The 8,622-nt window shown below is 40.0% G+C and overlaps 1 pseudogene; it reads left to right on the forward strand.

Annotated features, from left to right (window-relative positions):
• The first annotated feature begins 448 nt into the window (after positions 1-448).
• On the forward strand, positions 449-7,448 carry LOC150060138 (mitochondrial ribonuclease P catalytic subunit pseudogene; annotated as a pseudogene).
• Positions 7,449-8,622: the final 1,174 nt, after the last annotated feature.

Consider the following 8,622-nt stretch of genomic DNA (forward strand, 5'->3'; position numbering starts at 1 on the left):
GAGCTCCTTGGAAGACACATTACATTCAGTTGGCAAAAAAGCCTAAGAAGAACTTGGTTGAACAGCTCATATAGGAAGAAAGATTTTCTCAATGGAGAATTGCTCAAGGTTAGGAGGATGTAATTAACAGGCAACATTATTCCCCCAAACAAAAATGATGATCAGATGATCAGACTTGATCATACAAGCTGCCTTGCACATTTTTGTTAACAGTGAAGCAAGAAAATGGCACCAGCACCACCTGGGTTGAGTTCTTTGTCTCTCTTGTCTTAAGGAATGAGTCCACAGCCAGCAAGAGAGGTAAAACAACCAAGATTTATTGAAGAGAAAGATCAACAGAGCTCCATCTAGACAGGAGGGGTCCCAAAGGAAGGCTGTGCCTGAGGTTCTTCATGCAAGAGTTAATAAGAGGTCTCTAGGCTAGAGTTACTCTTAAGATCATTGGACCATGTATGGGCCATATGAGTCCCTAGGCCCAATCAGAGGCTCCACAAAACCTGCACAAGCTTTCAGTGCATCCTTTGGCCCTCCTGTCTGGGTACTCATTTAGGCACACATCTCTAGGGATTCCTTAAGTCCACTGTTCATGTGAAAGTCTTTCTGGAGCAATGGTCCATGACATGATGCCCATATTAGAAACTATTCAAGGCCATGGTGAGGGGTGAACAAACGCTATGGGTGGGGGCCTTGGTCCTCATTGTCTAAGCAAGCTCCTTTTCTCCTCTTGTGGTATCATAGACAGGTCAGGAAAAGTTTTCTCTACTAGAAAAAATGACACTAAGCAAAAAAATCAGGACTAGAACATTCCAGGGCCACCAGGACTATGAACACCTCAGTAGTGTCCATTCTCCTTCCTCCGTCTCAATACTTGGAATGTAGACAGCATCTCAGCTAACACAAAGCTGTTCTGCTCTTTTCCAGGAGACTGAAAGCTCAAAATCAAGCTGGTTCATGGAATAAAAAGCCAAATTTCTTTTCTGAGTTTATGGACTGGTAGTTACCCTATCACAAGTGATCTACACATGGAAGGTATTGCGTATATAATATTATTGCTAGATGATAGACTCTTACTTTCTCCCTTCATTCTGCAATAAATAGATTGTACTATGTCACTAATTTCCAAACTTAGGCTGTCTTAAAATGATTTATATTAAAGGCAAAATGTTATATAAATATAAATAATACTATATATAAATATGTGTATATTTACACACATACACGTATTTATATACATGTATATAGATATGTACACAAATATATGTATGTAAATGTGTGTATATAAAATGTGTATAACAATATCTTTGTGTTCTTCATAAGCAAACATCAGAAGTTACTGATGTCTATGAAATCATGAAATTGCGATACAAGCGCTTAGAATCTTCAGGTTACAGTCTTCTTATCTGGGGATTAATCCATTCAGATAGATGGAGAGAGGCCTTGCTGCTATTAGAGGACCTAAAAGAAGTCATGATCCCTACAAAAAAGAACTATAGTGACTGTATCCAGGGAGCGCTCCTTCATCATGAGGTGGACATGGCTTGGAATTTGTATCAGGAATTGCTAGGGCATGAGATTATTCCTATGATGGAAACTTTAAAAGCCTTCTTTGATTTTGGAAAAGCCATAAAAGATGATCACTATTCAAACAAATTACTAGACATCCTTTTGTATCTAAGAAATAACCAGTTATATCCTGATGAATCACTTGCACACAGTATAAGAACTTGGTTTGAAAGTATTCCTGGAAAACAATGGAAAGGACAGTTCACCACCGTCCAGGAAAGTGGTCAGTGTTTAGGCTGTGGAAAGACTTTAGAATCTATTCACCTAAGTCCAGAAGAGTATGAATTTCTCAAGGGAAAAATCATGAAGGATGTGATAGATGGAGGTGACCAATACAGGAAGACGACACCTCAAGAACTGAAGAGATTTAAGGAATTTGTAAAGTCTTGTCCTCCTTTTGATATTGTCATTGATGGTCTCAATGTTGGAAAATCATATTCTAAAGTTTGGGATTCTTGTGCTCTCTTGCATGTAGTTTCTCAACTAGCTAAGCAGAATCTTTGACTTCTAGTCCTGGGCCGGAAGCACATGATAACACATCATTCCCAATGGAGAAAAAATGAAATGCAAATGATACAACAGCAAGCCAGATGTTTCTTTGCTGATAACATTTCAGAGGATGATCCCTTCCTCCTGTATGCCACACTGAATTCAGGGAATCACTGCAAGTTTATAACAAATGACTTGATGCGGGACCACAAGGCCTGTCTTTCTGATGCCAAGACCCAACTTCTGTTCTTTAAGTGGCAGCAGGGACATCAACTGGCAATTACAAATAGGTTTCTAGGATCAAAAATAACTTTTCAGCGTACTCTCAGTTATGACACATTTTCCCTTTCCCAGTACTACCCTGTTAGCAAATTGATTTTTTTTTTATTATTTTTGCCAGTTGTGGGACTTGAACTCAAGGCCTACATGCTATCCCTGAGCCTCTTTGTGCCCAAGGTTAACTCTACCACTTGAGCCAAAGCCTCACTTCAGGCTATTTCTCAGTAGTTTATTGGAGAGAAGATTCTCTTAGACTTTTCTGCCTAAACTGGCTTCAAATACGATCCTCAGATCTCAGTCTCCTGAGTGTCTAAGGTTATAGGCATGAGCCATGCCTGGCACCCGGTTTAACAAATTGATTTTTTAATTAAATGAGAAAATATTTTGTTATCTGTGCTGTATTATTTTCCCTTACCATTTGTTCTTGGAGACTCAAAGAATCTACTGGAGAGTAAAGCCTGCATTTCTCCTTCAGGGTTAGCTGTTTCTCATTGGGTGTTATTTCTAGTATCCACTTTGCTACTTCTAGCTTTATTTTCCAGGCCTAACAACTATTTCTTCTTCATTTTAAAGCCCAAATTATAAAGTCTTTCTAAATTAATTAAACATTTTTCAATGGTTTTGTTTTGTTTTTTTGTATTTTCTATTAAAGAGACAAGGTCTCTCTTGCTGGGTGAAGTAGCTTATGCCTAGAATCCTTAGGATTCTGAAATCTCAGATTCCTATTAAAGCTAGCCTAGGCAGAGAAATCTACAAGACTTTTATCTCCAATTAAATAGCAAAAAGCAGAACAGGAGGCATGGCTTAGCTGGTGAGGTGTCAGTCATGTGTGAAAAAGCTGAGCAGCAGCATGCAAGCCCAGTACTGGCACAAAAGGGGAGAGAGACAAGATCTCACTCTGTTGCCCAGACTGGCCTTGAAAACCTGGGCTCAAGTGCTCCTTCTGCTTCAGCTTGCAGGTAACTGGTGCTACAGGCACACACACACACACTGTGCTTGACTTGTGACTGCTATTACTTTTACCAGTCAGTATAAGGGAGTTCTAAAAGTGTACAATTTTTTTTTCAATAATCAAGTTTAATGATGTAATCAAATTGTAATAGTTGACTCTCAGTTTTATTCTCCAATTATCTACCGTATTCACCGGCCAAAATCTTGGCTAAAAATGCTCATGTATATTCTTTATGGCACTTAAATATAATTCTGTTTCCTTAGATATATAGCAGGTTTTTCACTTATTTTTAACTGCCCTAAAATTCTAGAAAATGTTTTAAGTATGCACATTAAATCTTTTCTTCTATAATAAAAAAAATAAAATGTGTATAACATATTTGTATGTGCATATATATATGCATATGTATATGTAATATATATAATGCATTATATAGTATAGGTGGGAATAAGTTCTATGGAAGATATGGAGGGAGATCAATGTTTGACTTATTTAATTCAGATTTTGGAAGCATTTCAAATAAGATGTTCTCTCTATTTCATTATGCCAATGGCTTAATAAATCCTTATTCATAAAATATTGTCAATATTAGCATAGTTTACCATCTAAATTTTCCTGAGCCTTCCACATTTACAAGTGGAAGACATATTCTGAAAAGATGGGTTTGCCAGCCCATTGAAGATGCCCTACAATACATGAGTGGGTCCAAATTGTGGTACCTATAGACAATGGAATTTTACACAGCTATTAGAAACCAGTAGGATTATATCATGTGCAGGAAAATGGATAGACTGAGAACAAATCATGTTAAGTGAGATAAGTGAAACTCAAAGACAAATGGTGCATGTTTTCTCTGACATACAGAAGCTAGATTTAATATACACTGGACCTTGGTGAATTATATAGAACTTTAGACATTCGCAATGAGACCAATGGAGGATATTCTTAGGAACACAAAGGCACATTGCCTATGTGTGTCTGATCACATACTATTTATTAAAATGAACTCCAGGAAATGGAAATTAGGTTTTTCATCATTTTTGTTATGTTTTGTTTTTTTCTTTTTATCTTGTTTGTTCATGTATCTGCCTTCGGGAGGGTAAAGGGGGCAGGCACATAAATGCAGGGACAAAGGGTAAATAACTGCAGCAGTGGTACTCACTAGACACTGTGTTGAAAATGAACTATACATCCTGTATGTGAGAATGGGAGGGAAAAACTGAAGTGAGGGAAGGGGTGACGTTATCCAAAATGAAATGTACACATTACTTGACCTATGTAACTGTAACCCCTCTGTATATCACTTTTATAATAGCAATAAAAAATAAAGATGGGATTCCAGGTTGAGCGCGGCTGACTGTAGATTATACCGTCCATGCCAGGCAAACATGCATGGGTTCTACTTTCCTCCACACACATGCACAGTCCCCAACACCTAGATAAATTTGAATTTTCTAAACCAACCAAAACTCAAATAAGAATAGTGACAGAAAGAATGGGAAACCAACCAGATTTAACTGGAAATTTCCAGATATGGTTATATGATAATTCATTATTTGAAAAGTGGTCTTAATCCAAAAGACAAAACTACGGGATAGACAAAAAATATTAAGTGAGAAATAATTTTGAATCTAAATACAGCTATCATTAAAGGGCAAAAGCCAAGTCCATTGAGTTCCCATTAGCACAAATGCAAAATGAATTGACTTGGAAGTGATGATATTGATCATGATGCATTATACTCAGAAACTGATAAGTTCAATTGCAATTCCCTTGTACAAGTACTTAAAGATAAATTAAAAATGCAAATTAAAATAAAGAAAAAAATGAATCTATATCAACCAACAGGTCTTGTGAGTTGAGACATAGGGGGAAATCGAAAAGTACCTCATTTAGATATAAAGCAACTAAGATTAAGATAAGAAGAATAAGTACCACAGAGAGTCTATGGTCTATTTGCTTGTTTGTGAAATCTTAAAAGTAAATTTGGACATAAAGATCCAACTTCCATTAAGTAGGATAGAGTAAGGGTAGGACCATGGTCTTTATAATGTACCACTTGAAAGCATCCATCCCAGAAGACGACACAGACACCATCTCATACAAGAGAATGAGGTTTATCAGAGGAGCTGGCAAGGCCATCTCCCCCCATGGGAGGGGGAGATAAATGGCACCTGTCCCTATTCAGAGGCATCTTGTAACTCCCTGGCTAGAGGTGGGAGCTACTCTGCGTGCTCAGTCAGGTCTGGGTGGAGAAAAACTGGCAGGAGCCCCAGAATTCACTGTGAAGGACAAGGCGCAGGGTGTTCCACGGATGCTGCTATCTGACCCAAGGGAGGCATAAAATAGGGAGTGACTGATTTCCAGTAGGGGAAAGACCTGAGATTGCCTTCTCCGTCTTGGAGGCCTATTGCATGTTATCTAATTCCCCATATCCTGAAGGAAGAAGTAAGACTTTTCCAGCTTTATCTTAGGATCCTAGGAGCCTCAGGAAGAGGTAGAAGAAATATTTAAAGGTACCAGAGCCAACAGGTGTTGTGGTCTTTTCTGGCCACTTTCTGCTGGCAAGGGTTGTTTAGGAGTCACTGGGGATGGGGTTTTCTAGGATCTAGGTCTGTGCTAGCATAGCTATGTAAATGAAACCTCCAATTGCCTGTAGTAACAGGATGTCCTTGTCTTATTCCCAGGTGGTGTCCTGAGTGAGGGCTTGTTATCCTGTTAAAGAGAAACTTGAAAAGGCGAGATTAGGCAAAGGCTAACAAGGTGGCAGGAGCAGTTAACATGAATGACATGGGAAAACACACCCTGGCAACAAACCAGAAAAGTTCCTTCTGGAGCATCAGCCAATTGTGGCCCATTAGAGGGAAGGAGGACTCTCCATATAAGTGGACCAGCAGCAGGAAGGGAATGTCTAGGGTTTTGCCAACTGGGTAGGGGAGAGCAAAGTGAATTGCTTGAGAATAACCAGTCAGAGACTAAGGCTAGATTGTCGTGATTAGGGGCCCAACAAGAGGCCTTGGTAGAAATCTGGATTATAGACTATGTGTGAGACTCAGGAAGCTTCCAAGGCTAACTGTCCCAGTAACAAAGACAAGAATGTAAGTTGCTGTCCAAGAAGGCAGAGAGGTATGGACAGGAGATGGGCAAGCTTATTCACTATTTCTCTTGATCTCCCGGCTCTGATTAATTTTGAAAGAGTGTAATATGACTCCATTTAGGATGTAATAGTATCTCTCTATGGTTCCTCATCATCAGGAATGACCTGGTCCTGGGGTCTAGATGATTGCTGCTGGAATGGATCAACCTCTTGGCATCTCTTTCATGGGGCTTGAGCTCAAGGCTTGGTCACTGTCCCTGAGCACTTCTGCTTGAGGCTAGTGCTCCACCACTTTGAGTCACAGTACCACCTGCAGTATTTGGCTGACTAACTAGAGATAGGAGTCTCTTGAACCATGCTTCCAGTCTGGCTTTTTGCTGGTTAGCTGGGAGATGGAGTCTGAGAGGGATTTTCTACCCAGGCTGGCTTTGAACTGCAATCCTCAGATCAAAAAATCTTTTTTTTTATTTCCAAATAAAGCAACAGATTGAAATAACAAGCAGAGTTGACCTGTAACTTGGTAAATACTTGCCAGAGTTCTGCAATGACCACACTCAGTAGATGTGATGAGAGTTTTCAAACAGTAACTGTTTAGCACTTTAGGCTATAGAATAACCTGTATTGAAATTTGGTTTGTAAAGATATTTCCCTGGCTGCCTGGGGAATCTAATTTTTAGTGACCCTAACAATACCTATGTTAAGCAAGTTACTTTAATCAAAGTTCACAAGAGGCTCTTCTACCTACACCCGTGTCATTAGCATAACACCATAGCCAGTCTTTTCCCAGTCAGGCTGCATACGATGTATAAATGTTTTGCATATCCAAAGCAGTCTTTCACCAGGAATCAGCTATGTGTGATGGAGTCAGGCAAGAGTCTCATCTACATTTACTACATTGGCGGTGATCAGATGAAAAAGCAGAGTCCCCTCCAGATGGCTGTTAGTTGGAAGGATGGACAGAATCTGGGCAAAGCTGAAGTAGCATCTCCCAGCGTCCCATGGATGGACTGTCACACTTTCTGCTGGATTGCCTGTAAATCTCTACACAGACTAGTTAAAGACGTTTGAAATCTCAGTATCTTCCTAGTTGCTTTCTCTGAGTGCTCTGGCTTTTGCAAGCTGATGCCCCACTGGTTTAGGCAGTGGCCCCTGGGTAATTTGGCAGGGTGAACTTTGTTAACCAGATGTTGTTTCCCTGTAAGTCTAGGATTTTCTAGGCAGACATAATAGGCTTGAGCATGTAACTATCTCTCACAGGTGCAATATCTCTCACAAGTGCATTCTTTGCACTTGCACACTTGTTATTACTGTACTCCATACTTTTGCCTTTACTTTCTCCTGTTTTATTTTTTCAAAAATGACTCTGGTCTCTTGATCTTAAGGGGAGTTGGTGGGCAAAGATCCATCTTCTGTGACTTTTTCAAGCTGACTCAGGGATGCTGACTCTGCCATTGACCTAAAACCTTAGCCTATTTTACCAAGGGATTCTCAGGATTACATGTCATTAGGAGCAATATTTACTCCAAACTGGAAAGTACATGTAATATTTAACTTTTAGTATAAATGGACACACATAAGTGTATTAGTCTTGACATTAATTAAATCATAGCCAGGTTACTTTAAGCCATTTTCCCTTGCTTCGGAGGCCATCTCCTCCATGAGAAAGGGAGCAAAATGGCCCCTGTCCCTATCAAGGGGTATCTTTATAACACTGGGGCTAGAGGTGGGAAGTCCTCTGCATGTGCAGCTAGGTCTGGGAGGGCAGAAACTTGCAAGAGCCCCAGGATAGTTCTGTGTGAAGGGCAGGGTGGAGGGCATTCCACAGATGTAGCAGATACAAGACGCTCCAGGAAATGAAGAGGGAGGGGATGTTCTAGAACCTGAGGTGGAGGGAATGCTAACACCACTCACCCCCGAACACTCTCCTCAGACACTGGAGCCACAGGAATGACCATCTAAGTCTGCTTCTTGTACTTGTCTTATTTTTATTTTTTGGTTTTCTTGATAGAAATTCCTCCATAGGAATTCATTTAACAGTACCAACAGTCTGAGGGAAAGAGGAAGGGTTTAAGGGAAAGGGAAGTGAGCCCTTGGGAAAGAAGGGTGGGTGATTAGATTCAGCATGCTCATTGTACATATGTAAAAATGGAACTAAGAAACTTGAGGGGATGGGCTGGATTAAAAAGATTGCGGAAGGGGCTGGAAATTTGGCCTGGTGGTAGCATGCACGAAGACCTGGATT

Source organism: Megascapheus bottae, chromosome 8 (assembly GCF_031878675.1).
Source record: "Megascapheus bottae isolate mThoBot1 chromosome 8, mThoBot2.hap1, whole genome shotgun sequence".
Taxonomy (NCBI): domain Eukaryota; kingdom Metazoa; phylum Chordata; class Mammalia; order Rodentia; family Geomyidae; genus Megascapheus; species Megascapheus bottae.